Source organism: Hyperolius riggenbachi, chromosome 4 (assembly GCF_040937935.1).
Source record: "Hyperolius riggenbachi isolate aHypRig1 chromosome 4, aHypRig1.pri, whole genome shotgun sequence".
Taxonomy (NCBI): Eukaryota; Metazoa; Chordata; class Amphibia; order Anura; family Hyperoliidae; genus Hyperolius; species Hyperolius riggenbachi.
Window position 1 is genome coordinate 142,561,914 of NC_090649.1, and position 20,400 is coordinate 142,582,313.

The 20,400-nt window shown below is 45.0% G+C and overlaps 4 non-coding genes across 4 annotated transcripts; all 4 read right to left on the reverse strand.

Moving 5' to 3' along the window:
* Positions 1-3,723: 3,723 nt before the first annotated feature.
* Positions 3,724-3,914, reverse strand: LOC137505477 (U2 spliceosomal RNA). Its single transcript, XR_011020089.1, has one exon. It is a non-coding gene; the product is annotated as a U2 spliceosomal RNA (small nuclear RNA).
* Positions 3,915-16,355: 12,441 nt separating this feature from the next.
* LOC137505489 (U2 spliceosomal RNA) lies at positions 16,356-16,546 on the reverse strand. The gene has a single exon (XR_011020100.1). It is a non-coding gene; the product is annotated as a U2 spliceosomal RNA (small nuclear RNA).
* Positions 16,547-17,722: 1,176 nt separating this feature from the next.
* On the reverse strand, positions 17,723-17,913 carry LOC137505491 (U2 spliceosomal RNA). Its single transcript, XR_011020102.1, has one exon. It is a non-coding gene; the product is annotated as a U2 spliceosomal RNA (small nuclear RNA).
* Positions 17,914-19,100: 1,187 nt separating this feature from the next.
* Positions 19,101-19,291, reverse strand: LOC137505492 (U2 spliceosomal RNA). The gene has a single exon (XR_011020103.1). It is a non-coding gene; the product is annotated as a U2 spliceosomal RNA (small nuclear RNA).
* Between the last annotated feature and the right edge of the window lie 1,109 nt (positions 19,292-20,400).

Sequence of the window (20,400 nt, forward strand, 5' to 3'; positions counted from 1 at the left end):
TCTCAAAATCACGCCCCTGGTCAGAATGAATTCTCTTTGGTAGTCCATAATGAACAAAGAACTTTTCAACAAGCAGTTTAGCAACTGTGAGGGCTTTCTGATCACGAGCAGGAAATGCCTGAGCGTATCTTGTATAATGGTCTGTCACAACCAACACGTTGCTGATTCCCCCTTCGTCAGGTTCAATGCTGAGAAAGTCTATGCATACAAGTTCTAGTGGTCCTCCACTCTGTAACTGTCCCAAGTGAGCAGCTCTTGTGGGCAAAGTCTTTCTTTGAATACAGCACAAACAGGAACGGCAATAGTCCTCTATGTCTTGCTTCATACATGGCCAATAAAATCTGTCTCTCACGAGCCCCAAAGTTCTGTCATAACCCAGATGGCCATGTTCATCATGCAATGCACAAAGTACTGTCTCCTTGTATTTCTGAGGAAGTAATAACTGCCATTTTTCACTGTTGACGGCACTTGGAGCCCTTCTGTATACAAGTCCATTTCGTATCTGAAGCCGGTCCCACTCTTTGACCAACAGCCTTGCCATTGGGTGAACATCTGTACGAAGAATGTCAACTTGATTCTTCCCTAAGGCTGTCACTGCTAATTTTCCTAAAGGATCTTCCGTCTGATCTCTTCTGAGATCACTGTTGCTCAACGCTGGTAATGAAGAAGCCTGCAGAGTGACTAGATTGCAATAGGATGAAGGTAGGCTTTCGGCTGGTAGCGCTAGGTTCTGGGCCCAACATTCACTTCTCTGCTGGACTGTTGAAAATTGGCACATAGCTCTCACTCCTGGTGCAGGTATTTCTACCCATTCATCATCAGGGTGTAAGTCTTCATGAGGTCTACGGGATAGACCATCAGCATCTCCATTCTGGGTGCCTGGACGGTACTTCAGACTGAAATTGTAGTTAGACAGGGCAGCCATCCATCTGTGTCCAGTGGCATCCAACTTTGCAGTAGTCTGTATGTATGTCAAAGGATTATTGTCAGTCTGAACTTCGAACTCAGCTCCATAAAGGTAGTCATGCAGTTTGTCCACTACAGCCCATTTCAGGGCAAGAAATTCCAATTTGTGGGCTGGATAGTTCTTTTCAGTTGGAGATAAACTTCGGCTAATGAAAGCCACAGGCCTCAACCCCTGATCTTGCTCCTGATAGAGAACTCCTCCCAGACCTTCTCTGCTAGCATCTACATGGAGTGTATAGGGTTTAGTTGAGTCAGCATAGGCTAGCACTGGAGCATGGGTAAGACAATGCTTGATCTTTTCAAATGCTTCATCACACTCAGAGGTCCAGCGGTCCTCAATACACTCTTTAGGCCCTCTTGGTCCCTTCACGTTCTTCAACTTGAAGCCTTCATCTGGTTCAGTGACATCCACATCACTTTGAAGCAGTTGGTTTAGTGGACGGGCTGTCTTGGCAAACCCTTGTACAAATCTTCTGTAATAGCTGCAGAACCCAAGAAATGAGCGCAACTCTGTGATGGTACAGGGCTTCAGGGGCAAACGCAGGATTTTTAAGGGGGGGGGGTTCCTGAAAGGTCCAGAAGCACGTATGTCCCGAGTGCTTCCGAATACAGGTGGCTCCATACTGCCCATGCACAAAAGTGCGCTGGCGTATTATGGAGCTGCCTATCTTTGGAAGTACTCAAGGACACTAGTGTTTCTGAGGGCTTCTGGTAGCAGCAAATGTGAACGGGGTACAGCGCTGGAACAACTCCCCAAGAGAGGAACAGGAGATAGACTTAGTTTGGACAATTCAGTGGAATATGCTACATAGTTTCACATAGCGCAAGCGATACCCATATGATGCAGGGATATATGCATCTGCGGAAGATGTCGGCGCTGCATAAATACTAAATAATAATATTTTGCCTCACCAGGATTGCACTTTTATTTAGCTTTCCTGTAAGACAAGAACACACAGTCAGCTCTAGGGGAAGAGGGAAACAAAGGTGAATGAAGGAGGGCTGGTGCACACCAAGAGTGCTTCTGAGCGTTTTTCAAATCAACAGTGATTTGACAAGCGCTTGGCTAATGTTACCCTATGTGGGTGTTCCCACAGCAGCGTTGTGATTTTTTCAAAATCGCAGGTATACTGCATGTAGCATGTTTTTGAGCAATTCATTCAAAAATCGCTCTGAAAATCACTTCACAAAATCACACTCACAAATTGCTAGTGATTGCTATTGTCATTTTGGCGTTGCACTAGCCCAGAGAGAGGAGTGGAGAAATTGAGAATAGCCTGAGATGGAGCAGAGAACTTATCTGTATTGAAGTCCCACATCACACAGGCTACTTGCCTGTAATCGGACTCCTGTCCCTGTCAGTCTCTCACACAAGTCAGAAAGAAGCCCTCCTGGAGTCTAGGGACTGTCAAAAACTTTTCAGCTTGTTATCCACACCTTATCCACACATGCAGTCATTATAACAATGGGGAGAGACCAGACAGATGTTTGCCCACAGACCCTGAGTCCAGGCAAGCTCTGCATCATGCTGTGCATATTTACCAGCTTGCCTGCACTCTAATTTCATCATGTCTGACACTTCTGTGCTGTGGAGAGTCCAGGACTCCATAATCAACATTCTCTCACTGCAGGCTACATCTTCTTGTGAGGGAAGCTGGGCTGCCTCTCTCATTCTATTAGCTGGAGGGAGGCACCAGAAGTAAGAAGGGAGGGAGAATGAGGCTGTTTATATTATGCGGGCTTCCCTGGCTGAATACACAGCTCAGTGCAGGGGGGAGGTTCCAGACACCCGGAATAGCCCCCTGAGTTCGCCAGTGATCTTCCTGCACAAGTGAACTATACTGTCCACCACTGTTATAAATATTCAACTGAGAGACGGGCCCCAACGCATGCAGCTGCCAACTTTTTCTTCTTTTTTCTACCACCAGGACTATATTTTTCTCCCTTTTTGGTATATTTAAGTATTGGGAGCCATTTACAGGGATTAAGATATTCGGCTGCTGTATTTTCATGTGATTAGCCTCAATATCTAACTTTCATTGTATTCTCAGCATAGTTTAACTTTATAGTGAAACTCGTTATAGCGACACCCTGTGGAGAAAAGTGTAATCGATTGAAATGACTGTTTAAGGAACTGTTTGACCTTGCTTTACATTCCATATTGCAGTATTATTTTATAACCAGTAATATTGTGTGCAAGATTGTGTGTTTATCATTATTTTGTTTAGGGTCTTACTGTTGAAAATAAACAGGCCCATTGTTCATATAAACTGTGTCTGAGCATTGGGGAAGAGAAAGGGGAGTTCACCGGAGCAAAGGAGGTCTGAACCTACTATCCCACTTCTAAGACACACCCACGGGTGCGCTACACTAATCAAAATTAAAAATGATTTTTTTTTCTTTGGTTGTGGGGTTTTTTTTGTGTGTTTTTCTGACTTCTTTTCCTGTCTGTTCTCAGGTTCTGATAACCAATGCGAAATACAGAGTCCATGAATAAATGACACAGATGCACAAAAAAAGGCACACACAGATTTGAAACAATGTTTTTATTGTGGATTTCACAATGTATCCTGCACCCAACAGTAGCAGCACAGACATAGACCGCACAGCAGGGTGGACAATACACAACACTTGCTACTGGCAAATTCACTTTGCAGAGGGACACTTAATTTCTCCACTACACTTCCCTACACTTAGTTAGTTAGTCAGCTGGGTATTTGAGTAGTTTTGATCTGTTTTTTTGACACTAGTTAGAGAGAGTAGTGCACCGGTCCTGGAGGTACTGCAATACCAGGTCGATGCGCGGAGTGGACAGAGCAAGCTCTTCTTCCATCTCCCTGTTCCAAAAATCCATTTAATATATGGTCCCCAGATAGGGGACGTATCAGATATTAAACTGATAAGAACAGATACTACACTTGATCTTAGCCAAAAGGCCGAGAAGCGATAACCCTAATTACCTTCTAAATGCAGCAGCGGTGAACAGCGCACAACCCAGCACTGTCCCGCACAGCCGGCTAACCCCGGCCAGCTACCAGCTGCCAGGGGGGGGGCAGGGGGGGGGCAGGGGGGGGGGCCCCCTTCCCACTGCCTGTGCAGGCCTGCCGGGCCCCCGGGATGGGCGCACCTGTGCTAAGCGCAGACGCACGGGCCAGGCTCAGCTGCTGCCTGATCATATTAGCATGGCCCCGCCCAGCGCCACAACAGCCATCACCCCTCCGCTGCCGTGCCTCCACGTCGAAGAGAAAAGTAAAGTAGGCTTCCGGCTCTCTGCATTCTGGCAACACGCTAGGAGAGAGTGTGGAGGGCAGAGGAAGAAGTCAAGTCTCTAGCCTGGCTGGCTGTTTGAGAACACAGTGCATCTTTCTTTCGTTCATCCTCCTTCCTCTTCATATCTCTCTGTCTGTGTGGACGTGCGCGGTGTGCCACAAGAGGGAGACACAGGCCGGGGAGTGGAGAGCCTAAACAGGAGTTGCCTTCCTAGCCTGCTGCACACTCTCACAGCCTGGCACTGAAGCAGGCACCTGAGCAGGTGGTGCTGAGTCATGCAGGAAGCCAACCGATGATGTCACAATGCTCTGAGCCCAGGCAGCTGCTAAGTAAAGGGGCTGCAGCCAGGGCTCTGCCTGCCAGTCTGCTGGAAGCTCTCTGGGGGAAGGATGCAGCTGCTTTTCTTGCAGAGGACAACGTGCAAACGTGAAGGAAAGTGATCCGTTCATGGTTTTTTTGACCTGCAGCAACTGCGCCGCGCAAGTACAATACAGACTAATCAAAATTAAAAATGATTTTTTTTCTTTGGTTGTGGGTTTTTTTTGTGTGTGGTTTTCTGACTTCTTTTCCTGTCTGAGACACCACAAAGCAGAGTACAAAAAGGATATATGATCCTATCTCCATGTCTATGGATCTATGATATACACAACCAAAAAAAGAAAAGAGCGTCCATGACACTATGAATCAATATATACAGTCAACTCCATAATGGTACTAATACAAGATAAAGTTTATTAAGGATATCATGACAATAAAAGCAAATAAAAACAATCAGCGCGGGTGTACAACGAGTGGGGTACTCAAGAATAATGCTCAAAATATCACATAAATAATGCAGCTCTGTTACGACACTGAAATAAAGAGCATAAGTATTTAAGCCAGGGGCAAGCACCCAGACAACTGTGAATGCACAGGACCAAGCAAGTGACCAGCTGGGTCAGATAGTGACTGTATGAGGAGTGACCAGCATTAGGTCACATCAATCCACATAATACTAAATCATAACATGGCCAGACTGTGCACTTACCCACAAGCAGAGACCCCAGCCACCGAAGCCCCGCTGCTGCGCGCAATCTCACGCGTTCCGGACCCCTGTCCTTCGTCGGAGATATCAGCGCAATAGAACTGATATCCTTTATACTAAATCCCGGAAGACGCCGAGTACTGGTGGGCGTGGCCACGCCCACCGCCGGACTACGTTTGTGCGCCAATGCGCACGCACTCAGTCAGGCCACCGTAGCAGCCAAGCCTCGTAGCCGCAAGCTCCGCTCCCAGGGACAAATGCACAGTCATTATAAACCAATGGAGTCGCACAGCATAAATAACTAACATATTACAAAAAATATCTAAATATATATTACAATGGATGGCTAAAAACTACGCTAGCATGAAATACAATGTAAAAACGCACAAGTATAACATATAAATAATTACATGCTTCTATACAGAAACAACGAGACCCCCGGTGACATCTTGTGGAGGAAAATGAAACTGCAGGCTCTATACAACCAAATACATACTACAGAGATGGTAAGATGTATAATCACCATCCAAACACTCAATTGGACGGCACAAGAACCTGATCCAATTGTAAATGCAAAAATTCTGATATCTACAAAGTCTGATAAAAATTTGAATAAGAGAGAAAAAAATATATGCCCTCATCGTGAAAAATATATATATACACATACCATAAATATATAATGTACTAACAATCATAAGTAAGTGAATGGTTTTATTGTGAGAAAAGGGGAAAGGGATTCCCATTATATATACAATAAATACACACATGCACGTCCAAGAGGGCTTGTGCATGTGTATGAAACACCAGTGTTAATACTAGTCATAAAGTGCTAAAGTGCATAGGGAGTGTATGAACAGTTCATAAATATGCACATACATATATATATATAAAAACATATAAACACACATGCCCATATGTATAATAAAGTGCAAAGTTGAGAAGCTATCAGATCAAAGTGACCCATCTTCGTGTGTGTGAGATCATAGATCCATCTGTGGAATATACTATCTTCAGTCAAAGTAGATACAGGAAAGTGCCCATCCTGATAGTGCATCCTCCTAAATGGATAATCAAAATTAATATAAAACTACAAAAACAAACAAATATATGAGTACCGTGACGTGTCACAACACCACCACCATCCAAACAAATCATGGTGCCTGTATTACTCACTCCTACAGGAACCAAAACCATCATGTGAGAAAAATTATTATTAAAGATAGGATAAAACAAGGCATGGCCACCCCGTACTACGTATATACATAGTCCTATTGACCAAAGTGAAACCAAACGTGTGCCGGCCCATATTGTGGGCCCCAAGAGAGTGTACAAATATCCCAGTGCAAAAACCAGTGATATGCTGGGCTTCCGTGCATGTTACTCACACCCATGCACAGAGCCAAAAATACGAGTGAGCACGCTATAAACCACCCCTGGTACTTACTTCCAGGAGATGGTAAAAACTGGTGAGAAACACACACAGATACTCATACGTGGTATGTATAAAGGCAAAAGATTTTACACTCACATCCAAAATTGGGACATATAGATTCCAAGAGTGCCCTCCAAACACAGAAACATTCAGAAGAGGTAGCCAGCAATTCATAAATCTCCAAGGCACCAGAGATGCATGAGGGTGTATAACACAGGACACATAAACCTGGCAAAACATAAAAAAAATTTTAATTGATGAGATTAGAACTACAAAATTAATTTATACACATGGGTATATGCATAAATGGGAAGACAAAGGGCCCAACACCATACATACAACGAACACATGGCATCTATTGGGGAAGAAAGCAGCCGAAGCTGAATTCTTCGTTGAGGCCCATGGGGGCTCTCGTTTGAAGCCTGAAAATCCATTTCAGCTCAGCCCTCAGGAGTCTATTACTAATGTCTCCACCCCTGACACCAGATCTAATCACTTCAAGACCACAAAATAACCAATCATGTAAGGAGCCCCCATGTCTATTGAGGGCATGCATAGCTAGTACCGATATGGTTTTTCCTTTTTCCAGATCACGTCCAGCCAATCTCACGACTGAACAGTGCTTTTGTAGTCTTAATTTAAGGGCATTTTTCGTCTGTCCGACATATTGCCACCCACACGGGCATTGGATCAGATAAACTACAGCACACGTTTTGCAATTAATAAAATTATTAATGTATATGTTTTTACCCGTGTGTTTGTGGGTAACCATCTTAGTTCTCCGCATGTTTGGACACATATTGCAACTCCCGCATGGGAAGCTGCCTTTTGTAGATGAGCCATGTTTATGCTCTTTGTAATGACTCCTGCATAAGATGTTTCTCAGTGTGGGGGCTCTTTTTGGCGTGATACAAGGATATTCGGTCAAAAAGGGTCTCAAATCATTATCATTTCTCAATATCCCCCAATGTTTTTCCAACAGTGAGCGTAGTTGGTTCCATTGGCTGTTGTATGGGGTAGTGATCCTGATTTTGTTGTCTCTTGGCCTAAATTTAGGTCGTAAAAGATCAGCCCTGGGTGTGGCCCTAGCCCTTCTGATTGCTCTCTCAATGCACCTCCGAGGATACCCCCTATTCTGGAACCTCTGTTTTAGATGGAGAGCCTCCTTCTCAAATTCCTCAATTTCCGAACAGTTTCGTCGCAATCTAATGAACTGTCCGGTTGGGATGTTCTGCTTAAGTTGCGTTGTATGGTGTGAGCCATAATGTAATAATCCATTGACCGCAGTGGGCTTCCGATAAATGGATGTCGTGAGTTCACCCCTTATGTTCTTCCTAATTCGCACATCAAGAAACTCGATCTCTGCATCAGAGACCTTGTATGTCAAGAACAGATTAAGGTTGTTATTATTCAGAGTCCCGAAGAATTCATCACACATATCCCGGGGCCCCTGCCATAAGATGAATAGGTCATCTATGAACCGGCACCACCCCAAGATATAGGGGTGGAACCGGCCCATACCTTCTGACCAAACTACCTCGCGCTCCCACCATCCCAGGAACAGGTTGGCGACCGACGGAGCGCACTTCGCGCCCATGGCCACCCCCCTGACCTGGAGGTAGAAGCGCGAGTCAAACGTGAAATAGTTATGGGTCAATACAAATGCCAAGAGGTCCAAGATGAAAGTCCGTCTGTCCCCTGGAATGTTGCTCATCTCCAGGAAATATCTAGTTGCCATTAATCCCTCAGCATGTCCTATGTTAGAGTACAATGACTCGACATCACAGGTCACCAATAGAACATCGTCTGGAACACCCAGACAATCAAGATGGTTAAGGAGGTCTCCAGTGTCACGTATATATGAATCCAGTGTCATGACCAAAGGTTGTAAATATTTGTCAATGAACTGACATGCCTTCTCCGTGAGACTACCGATCCCAGATATGATGGGCCTCCCCGGGGGCTTTTGAATATTCTTGTGCACCTTCGGCAACATGTAGAAGGTGGCGACAATGGGATGTTTCCTCAGCAAAAACTGCTGCTCCCTAAGTGTGATTTTATCATCAGACCTAGCAGTATCCAACAGATCAGTAAACTGCCGCTGGAACTGCTCCGTGGGATTATTCCTCAATCTCCGGTAAAACTCCTGATTATTTAATTGTCTGAATGCTTCTTCAAGATATAAATCCCGGGGCCATATAACCACGTTCCCCCCCTTATCAGCCTCTTTAATAAGCACATCCTCTCTTGACTTCAATGAGTTTAGGGCCACTCTCTCATCAGCTGTGAGATTGTCGGCACCGACTCTCCCACAGCGGCCCAGTTTGTATAGATCTTTACATATCAAATCAAAGAATATTTTCACCTCAGGACTAAATTGGGGTAGAAACCTAGATGGAGGTCTAAAAGATGGACCGCTTACCTGCTCTTCATTTTCTGCAAGCAAACTAAGCAAATCATCCAAAGCTTGATCGTCATTCACGTCTAGGCCAGAATCCAGCAGATCTTGTGTTCTCATAGATCTAGGATCATACATCTTTTTAAGCGTCAAGCGTCTACAAAATAAATAGACATCCTTAAGAGCCTCAAAATCATTTAGATAATTATTAGGTGCAAAAGACAAGCCCTTAGATAACAATTCAGTTTCATTTGGGGTAAGAGGGGTAGGGCTAAGGTTAATCACCTGTAGTGCTTCCTGAGTTTGTGGGCTCTTGCCCACTCTCCTCCTTTTATTGCCGGTTTTGGGGTCCCGTCGTGTCTCCGTAGAGATGGCCACCCTTCGTCGGACCGACTGTGAGGGCCCATCCATATCAGACTCCTGCATATCACTTGAGTCAGAAACACCTGAGGATGTAACGTTTCCAGATGCAGCCACACCCTCTGGTTTTTTCCCTTTTTTAGGATTATAACGTCTTCTCCAAGCCCCTCTCCCCTTGGGATTTCCTGAATGTCTCCAGAAATAAGCTTTCTTTAAATTGTAATCCAATCTATCCCGTGTAAGTTTTTTCTTTTTTATATTAATTATCTCTTGTTCTATTTTACCTAATTCTTTCTTAAGATCCCCCATGAATGTATCAATTTTCTCCTGAGGTCCCATCTGACCAAGCTGTAATTTGAGATCCTTGATTTTTTCTTTATATTGGAACAAAACTTCTCTATCATATTCTAATAGCATATCAACTATAATATGTGAGCATCGGGCAAGACCTTCCTCCCATTTCTTTTTCCTATCATCGTTCATATGCCATGCCGGAAATATCTGGACCCTAAGTCCTCTCGGGTAAATACCCTCCTCATCGTAGTTCTCTAAACTTTTCACATTCCACCAGGTCTTAATGGCCTTGATTCATCAACACTTAGCAAATTTGTTAACAACAGTTTGTTAAAATACCGAATTTGTTAACTTCATTTCAGGATTCATCAAAGTTATCTACAGCTGTTAGCGAACATTCGGTAACGATTCGGTAACGATTCGCTAAAACGGAATAAAGTGCAATTCATGAAAAAGAAAGTGGGCGTGGTTTAGCGTTACATTTAGGATTAGTTATCTCCTTCACTGCTCTGTCGTTATTCCTGTCAGATCATTGCTGACAGAGAAGATGGAGCCATTTGAAGTGGTTATGTATCAGCTGAGAGTGATTCAAAGGCGCAGAAGGGCAAGAATAAGGTCTGCAACCATATAAATTTGTAAGAGAATAGATTTATTTGCTATAACACGGCATATGCAATTCTCTTGAATCATCTTGTAAGAGAACACAGGCAGTGTCAGGGTTAACTAATTTGCTAGCTGCACTACAATTTTTTAGAAAAGGCTCCTATCAAATTGTGGGATTGTCCCAACCACTTTCAGAATCCTGGTCCAGGTGTAAAGCCCTATTCAGAATGTTGCTACATAGTGCTCAAAGGACTGCCTTTTATCCACAATTCCATGGGAATCTTATGGCCTTGTGTTAAATTACTGCTGTAAAATGGAAATATCGACACGTTACCGAATGGTTACCGAATTGTTATCGAATTCACACCGAATGCCGAAAAACCTTGATGAATACAACTAGAAATCACTAAACTTCGAATTCGGTAATTTAACAAACTGGAAAAAGTTATCTCAAAGACAATGATGAATCGAGGCCAATGTATCCTATGTGCGCATCCTTCAATTCCAAATATACAGTCTTAAGATCTTCAGTCATGCCATCACCAGAGATCTCGCCATCCCGTCCAAAAACATTATCCAAGTTCTCCTGCCAACATTGCTCTAAAGCTTCAAGCCAATCCGCATCCATTGTGAAGGAATAGCGTACTCTAGAAGAAATCAAAGAGATTTCAATTGCTAACTGAGACACCACAAAGCAGAGTACAAAAAGGATATATGATCCTATCTCCATGTCTATGGATCTATGATATACACAACCAAAAAAAGAAAAGAGCGTCCATGACACTATGAATCAATATATACAGTCAACTCCATAATGGTACTAATACAAGATAAAGTTTATTAAGGATATCATGACAATAAAAGCAAATAAAAACAATCAGCGCGGGTGTACAACGAGTGGGGTACTCAAGAATAATGCTCAAAATATCACATAAATAATGCAGCTCTGTTACGACACTGAAATAAAGAGCATAAGTATTTAAGCCAGGGGCAAGCACCCAGACAACTGTGAATGCACAGGACCAAGCAAGTGACCAGCTGGGTCAGATAGTGACTGTATGAGGAGTGACCAGCATTAGGTCACATCAATCCACATAATACTAAATCATAATATGGCCAGACTGTGCACTTACCCACAAGCAGAGACCCCAGCCACCGAAGCCCCGCTGCTGCGCTCAATCTCACGCGTTCCGGACCCCTGTCCTTCGTCGGAGATATCAGCGCAATAGAACTGATATCCTTTATACTAAATCCCGGAAGACGCCGAGTACTGGTGGGCGTGGCCACGCCCACCGCCGGACTACGTTTGTGCGCCAATGCGCACGCACTCAGTCAGGCCACCGTAGCAGCCAAGCCTCGTAGCCGCAAGCTCCGCTCCCAGGGACAAATGCACAGTCATTATAAACCAATGGAGTCGCACAGCATAAATAACTAACATATTACAAAAAATATCTAAATATATATTACAATGGATGGCTAAAAACTACGCTAGCATGAAATACAATGTAAAAACGCACAAGTATAACATATAAATAATTACATGCTTCTATACAGAAACAACGAGACCCCCGGTGACATCTTGTGGAGGAAAATGAAACTGCAGGCTCTATACAACCAAATACATACTACAGAGATGGTAAGATGTATAATCACCATCCAAACACTCAATTGGACGGCACAAGAACCTGATCCAATTGTAAATGCAAAAATTCTGATATCTACAAAGTCTGATAAAAATCTGAATAAGAGAGAAAAAAATATATGCCCTCATCGTGAAAAATATATATATACACATACCATAAATATATAATGTACTAACAATCATAAGTAAGTGAATGGTTTTATTGTGAGAAAAGGGGAAAGGGATTCCCATTATATATACAATAAATACACACATGCACGTCCAAGAGGGCTTGTGCATGTGTATGAAACACCAGTGTTAATACTAGTCATAAAGTGCTAAAGTGCATAGGGAGTGTATGAACAGTTCATAAATATGCACATACATATATATATATAAACATATAAACACACATGCCCATATGTATAATAAAGTGCAAAGTTGAGAAGCTATCAGATCAAAGTGACCCATCTTCGTGTGTGTGAGATCATAGATCCATCTGTGGAATATACTATCTTCAGTCAAAGTAGATACAGGAAAGTGCCCATCCTGATAGTGCATCCTCCTAAATGGATAATCAAAATTAATATAAAACTACAAAAACAAACAAATATATGAGTACCGTGACGTGTCACAACACCACCACCATCCAAACAAATCATGGTGCCTGTATTACTCACTCCTACAGGAACCAAAACCATCATGTGAGAAAAATTATTATTAAAGATAGGATAAAACAAGGCATGGCCACCCCGTACTACGTATATACATAGTCCTATTGACCAAAGTGAAACCAAACGTGTGCCGGCCCATATTGTGGGCCCCAAGAGAGTGTACAAATATCCCAGTGCAAAAACCAGTGATATGCTGGGCTTCCGTGCATGTTACTCACACCCATGCACAGAGCCAAAAATACGAGTGAGCACGCTATAAACCACCCCTGGTACTTACTTCCAGGAGATGGTAAAAACTGGTGAGAAACACACACAGATACTCATACGTGGTATGTATAAAGGCAAAAGATTTTACACTCACATCCAAAATTGGGACATATAGATTCCAAGAGTGCCCTCCAAACACAGAAACATTCAGAAGAGGTAGCCAGCAATTCATAAATCTCCAAGGCACCAGAGATGCATGAGGGTGTATAACACAGGACACATAAACCTGGCAAAACATAAAAAAAATTTTAATTGATGAGATTAGAACTACAAAATTAATTTATACACATGGGTATATGCATAAATGGGAAGACAAAGGGCCCAACACCATACATACAACGAACACATGGCATCTATTGGGGAAGAAAGCAGCCGAAGCTGAATTCTTCGTTGAGGCCCATGGGGGCTCTCGTTTGAAGCCTGAAAATCCATTTCAGCTCAGCCCTCAGGAGTCTATTACTAATGTCTCCACCCCTGACACCAGATCTAATCACTTCAAGACCACAAAATAACCAATCATGTAAGGAGCCCCCATGTCTATTGAGGGCATGCATAGCTAGTACCGATATGGTTTTTCCTTTTTCCAGATCACGTCCAGCCAATCTCACGACTGAACAGTGCTTTTGTAGTCTTAATTTAAGGGCATTTTTCGTCTGTCCGACATATTGCCACCCACACGGGCATTGGATCAGATAAACTACAGCACACGTTTTGCAATTAATAAAATTATTAATGTATATGTTTTTACCCGTGTGTTTGTGGGTAACCATCTTAGTTCTCCGCATGTTTGGACACATATTGCAACTCCCGCATGGGAAGCTGCCTTTTGTAGATGAGCCATGTTTATGCTCTTCGTAATGACTCCTGCATAAGATGTTTCTCAGTGTGGGGGCTCTTTTTGGCGTGATACAAGGATATTCGGTCAAAAAGGGTCTCAAATCATTATCATTTCTCAATATCCCCCAATGTTTTTCCAACAGTGAGCGTAGTTGGTTCCATTGGCTGTTGTATGGGGTAGTGATCCTGATTTTGTTGTCTCTTGGCCTAAATTTAGGTCGTAAAAGATCAGCCCTGGGTGTGGCCCTAGCCCTTCTGATTGCTCTCTCAATGCACCTCCGAGGATACCCCCTATTCTGGAACCTCTGTTTTAGATGGAGAGCCTCCTTCTCAAATTCCTCAATTTCCGAACAGTTTCGTCGCAATCTAATGAACTGTCCGGTTGGGATGTTCTGCTTAAGTTGCGTTGTATGGTGTGAGCCATAATGTAATAATCCCTTGACCGCAGTGGGCTTCCGATAAATGGATGTCGTGAGTTCACCCCTTATGTTCTTCCTAATTCGCACATCAAGAAACTCGATCTCTGCATCAGAGACCTTGTATGTCAAGAACAGATTAAGGTTGTTATTATTCAGAGTCCCGAAGAATTCATCACACATATCCCGGGGCCCCTGCCATAAGATGAATAGGTCATCTATGAACCGGCACCACCCCAAGATATAGGGGTGGAACCGGCCCATACCTTCTGACCAAACTACCTCGCGCTCCCACCATCCCAGGAACAGGTTGGCGACCGACGGAGCGCACTTCGCGCCCATGGCCACCCCCCTGACCTGGAGGTAGAAGCGCGAGTCAAACGTGAAATAGTTATGGGTCAATACAAATGCCAAGAGGTCCAAGATGAAAGTCCGTCTGTCCCCTGGAATGTTGCTCATCTCCAGGAAATATCTAGTTGCCATTAATCCCTCAGCATGTCCTATGTTAGAGTACAATGACTCGACATCACAGGTCACCAATAGAACATCGTCTGGAACACCCAGACAATCAAGATGGTTAAGGAGGTCTCCAGTGTCACGTATATATGAATCCAGTGTCATGACCAAAGGTTGTAAATATTTGTCAATGAACTGACATGCCTTCTCCGTGAGACTACCGATCCCAGATATGATGGGCCTCCCCGGGGGCTTTTGAATATTCTTGTGCACCTTCGGCAACATGTAGAAGGTGGCGACAATGGGATGTTTCCTCAGCAAAAACTGCTGCTCCCTAAGTGTGATTTTATCATCAGACCTAGCAGTATCCAACAGATCAGTAAACTGCCGCTGGAACTGCTCCGTGGGATTATTCCTCAATCTCCGGTAAAACTCCTGATTATTTAATTGTCTGAATGCTTCTTCAAGATATAAATCCCGGGGCCATATAACCACGTTCCCCCCCTTATCAGCCTCTTTAATAAGCACATCCTCTCTTGACTTCAATGAGTTTAGGGCCACTCTCTCATCAGCTGTGAGATTGTCGGCACCGACTCTCCCACAGCGGCCCAGTTTGTATAGATCTTTACATATCAAATCAAAGAATATTTTCACCTCAGGACTAAATTGGGGTAGAAACCTAGATGGAGGTCTAAAAGATGGACCGCTTACCTGCTCTTCATTTTCTGCAAGCAAACTAAGCAAATCATCCAAAGCTTGATCGTCATTCACGTCTAGGCCAGAATCCAGCAGATCTTGTGTTCTCATAGATCTAGGATCATACATCTTTTTAAGCGTCAAGCGTCTACAAAATAAATAGACATCCTTAAGAGCCTCAAAATCATTTAGATAATTATTAGGTGCAAAAGACAAGCCCTTAGATAACAATTCAGTTTCATTTGGGGTAAGAGGGGTAGGGCTAAGGTTAATCACCTGTAGTGCTTCCTGAGTTTGTGGGCTCTTGCCCACTCTCCTCCTTTTATTGCCGGTTTTGGGGTCCCGTCGTGTCTCCGTAGAGATGGCCACCCTTCGTCGGACCGACTGTGAGGGCCCATCCATATCAGACTCCTGCATATCACTTGAGTCAGAAACACCTGAGGATGTAACGTTTCCAGATGCAGCCACACCCTCTGGTTTTTTCCCTTTTTTAGGATTATAACGTCTTCTCCAAGCCCCTCTCCCCTTGGGATTTCCTGAATGTCTCCAGAAATAAGCTTTCTTTAAATTGTAATCCAATCTATCCCGTGTAAGTTTTTTCTTTTTTATATTAATTATCTCTTGTTCTATTTTACCTAATTCTTTCTTAAGATCCCCCATGAATGTATCAATTTTCTCCTGAGGTCCCATCTGACCAAGCTGTAATTTGAGATCCTCTGACTTCTTTTCCTGTCTGTTCTCAGGTTCTGATAACCAATGCGAAATACAGAGTCCATGAATAAATGACACAGATGCACAAAAATAGGCACACACAGATTTGAAACAATGTTTTTATTGTGGATTTCACAATGTATCCTGCACCCAACAGTAGCAGCACAGACATAGACCGCACAGCAGGGTGGACAATACACAACACTTGCTACTGGCAAATTCACTTTGCAGAGAGACACTTAATTTCTCCACTACACTTCCCTACACTTAGTTAGTTAGTCAGCTGGGTATTTGAGTAGTTTTGATCTGTTTTTTGACACTAGTTAGAGAGAGTAGTGCACCGGTCCTGGAGGTACTGCAATACCAGGTCGATGCGCGGAGTGGACAGAGCAAGCTCTTCTTCCATCTCCCTGTTCCAAAAATCCATTTAATATATGGTCCCCAGATAGGGGACGTATCAGATATTAAACTGATAAGAACAGATACTACACTTGATCTTAGCCAAAAGGCCGAGAAGCGATAACCCTAATTACCTTCTAAATGCAGCAGCGGTGAACAGCGCACAACCCAGCACTGCCCCGCACAGCCGGCTAACCCCGGCCAGCTACCAGCTGCCAGGGGGGGCCCTTCCCACTGCCTGTGCAGGCCTGCCGGGCCCCCGGGATGGGCGCACCTGTGCTAAACGCAGACGCACGGGCCAGGCTCAGCTGCCGCCTGATCACATTAGCATGGCCCCGCCCAGCGCCACAACAGCCATCACCCCTCCGCTGCCATGCTTCCACGTCGAAGAGAAAAGTAAAGTAGGCTTCCGGCTCCCTGCATTCTGGTAACACGCTAGGAGAGAGTGTGGAGGGCAGAGGAAGAAGTCAAGTCTCTAGCCTGGCTGGCTGTTTGAGAACACAGTGCATCTTTCTTTCGTTCATCCTCCTTCCTCTTCATATCTCTCTGTCTGTGTGGACGTGCGCGGTGTGCCACAAGAGGGAGACACAGGCCGGGGAGTGGAGAGCCTAAACAGGAGTTGCCTTCCTAGCCTGCTGCACACTCTCACAGCCTGGCACTGAAGCAGGCACCTGAGCAGGTGGTGCTGAGTCATGCAGGAAGCCAACCGATGATGTCACAATGCTCTGAGCCCAGGCAGCTGCTAAGTAAAGGGGCTGCAGCCAGGGCTCTGCCTGCCAGTCCGCTGGAAGCTCTCTGGGGGAAGGATGCAGCTGCTTTTCTTGCAGAGGACAACGTGCAAACGTGAAGGAAAGTGATCCGTTCATGGTTTTTTTGACCTGCAGCAACTGCGCCGCGCAAGTACAATACAGACTAATCAAAATTAAAAATGATTTTTTTTTCTTTGGTTGTGGGGTTTTTTTTGTGTGGTTTTCTGACTTCTTTTCCTGTCTGTTCTCAGGTTCTGATAACCAATGCGAAATACAGAGTCCATGAATAAATGACACAGATGCACAAAAATAGGCACACACAGATTTGAAACAATGTTTTTATTGTGGATTTCAAAATGTATCCTGCACCCAACAGTAGCAGCACAGACATAGACCGCACAGCAGGGTGGACAATACACATCACTTGCTACTGGCAATTTCACTTTGCAGAGGGACACTTAATTTCTCCACTACACTTCCCTACACTTAGTTAGTTAGTCAGCTGGGTATTTGAGTAGTTTTGATCTGTTTTTTGACACTAGTTAGAGAGAGTAGTGCACCGGTCCTGGAGGTACTGCAATACCAGGTCGATGCGCGGAGTGGACAGAGCAAGCTCTTCTTCCATCTCCCTGTTCCAAAAATCCATTTAATATATGGTCCCCAGATAGGGGACGTATCAGATATTAAACTGATAAGAACAGATACTACACTTGATCTTAGCCAAAAGGCCGAGAAGCGATAACCCTAATTACCTTCTAAATGCAGCAGCGGCGAACAGCGCACAACCCAGCACTGCCCCGCACAGCCGGCTAACCCCGGCCAGCTACCAGCTGCCAGGAGGGGGGGGGGGGGGGCCTTCCCACTGCCTGTGCAGGCCTGCCGGGCCCCCGGGATGGGCGCACCTGTGCTAAACGCAGACGCACGGGCCAGGCTCAGCTGCCGCCTGATCACATTAGCATGGCCCCGCCCAGCGCCACAACAGCCATCACCCCTCCACTGCCATGCCTCCACGTCGAAGAGAAAAGTAAAGTAGGCTTCCGGCTCCCTGCATTCTGGCAACACGCTAGGAGAGAGTGTGGAGGGCAGAGGAAGAAGTCAAGTCTCTAGCCTGGCTGGCTGTTTGAGAACACAGTGCATCTTTCTTTCGTTCATCCTCCTTCCTCTTCATATCTCTCTGTCTGTGTGGACGTGCGCGGTGTGCCACAAGAGGGAGACACAGGCCGGGGAGTGGAGAGCCTAAACAGGAGTTGCCTTCCTAGCCTGCTGCACACTCTCACAGCCTGGCACAGAAGCAGGCACCTGAGCAGGTGGTGCTGAGTCATGCAGGAAGCCAACCGATGATGTCACAATGCTCTGAGCCCAGGCAGCTGCTAAGTAAAGGGGCTGCAGCCAGGGCTCTGCCTGCCAGTCCGCTGGAAGCTCTCTGGGGGAAGGATGCAGCTGCTTTTCTTGCAGAGGACAACGTGCAAACGTGAAGGAAAGTGATCCGTTCATGGTTTTTTTGACCTGCAGCAACTGCGCCACGCAAGTACAATACAGACTAATCAAAATTAAAAATGATTTTTATTTCTTTGGTTGTGGGTTTTTTTTGTGTGTGTTTTTCTGACTTCTTTTCCTGTCTGTTCTCAGGTTCTGATAACCAATGCGAAATACAGAGTCCATGAATAAATGACACAGATGCACAAAAATAGGCACACACAGATTTGAAACAATGTTTTTATTGTGGATTTCACAATGTATCCTGCACCCAACAGTAGCAGCACAGACATAGACCGCACAGCAGGGTGGACAATACACAACACTTGCTACTGGCAAATTCACTTTGCAGAGAGACACTTAATTTCTCCACTACACTTCCCTACACTTAGTTAGTTAGTCAGCTGGGTATTTGAGTAGTTTTGATCTGTTTTTTGACACTAGTTAGAGAGAGTAGTGCACCGGTCCTGGAGGTACTGCAATACCAGGTCGATGCGCGGAGTGGACAGAGCAAGCTCTTCTTCCATCTCCCTGTTCCAAAAATCCATTTAATATATGGTCCCCAGATAGGGGACGTATCAGATATTAAACTGATAAGAACAGATACTACACTTGATCTTAGCCAAAAGGCCGAGAAGCGATAACCCTAATTACCTTCTAAATGCAGCAGCGGTGAACAGCGCACAACCCAGCACTGCCCCGCACAGCCGGCTAACCCCGGCCAGCTACCAGCTGCCAGGGGGGGCCCTTCCCACTGCCTGTGCAGGCCTGCCGGGCCCCCAGGATGGGCGCACCTGTGCTAAACGCAGACGCACGGGCCAGGCTCAGCTGCCGCCTGATCACATTAGCATGGCCCCGCCCAGCGCCACAACAGCCATCACCCCTCCGCTGCCATGCTTCCACGTCGAAGAGAAAAGTAAAGTAGGCTTCCGGCTCCCTGCATTCTGGTAACACGCTAGGAGAGAGTGTGGAGGGCAGAGGAAGAAGTCAAGTCTCTAGCCTGGCTGGCTGTTTGAGAACACAGTGCATCTTTCTTTCGTTCATCCTCCTTCCTCTTCATATCTCTCTGTCTGTGTGGACGTGCGCGGTGTGCCACAAGAGGGAGACACAGGCCGGGGAGTGGAGAGCCTAAACAGGAGTTGCCTTCCTAGCCTGCTGCACACTCTCACAGCCTGGCACTGAAGCAGGCACCTGAGCAGGTGGTGCTGAGTCATGCAGGAAGCCAACCGATGATGTCACAATGCTCTGAGCCCAGGCAGCTGCTAAGTAAAGGGGCTGCAGCCAGGGCTCTGCCTGCCAGTCCGCTGGAAGCTTTCTGGGGGAAGGATGCAGCTGCTTTTCTTGCAGAGGACAACGTGCAAACGTGAAGGAAAGTGATCCGTTCATGGGTTTTTTGACCTGCAGCAACTGCGCCGCGCAAGTACAATACAGACTAATCAAAATTAAAAATGATTTTTTTTTCTTTGGTTGTGGGTTTTTTTTTGTGTGGTTTTCTGACTTCTTTTCCTGTCTGTTCTCAGGTTCTGATAACCAATGCGAAATACAGAGTCCATGAATAAATGACACAGATGCACAAAAATAGGCACACACAGATTTGAAACAATGTTTTTATTGTGGATTTCACAATGTATCCTGCACCCAACAGTAGCAGCACAGACATAGACCGCACAGCAGGGTGGACAATACACAACACTTGCTACTGGCAATTTCACTTTGCAGAGGGACACTTAATTTCTCCACTACACTTCCCT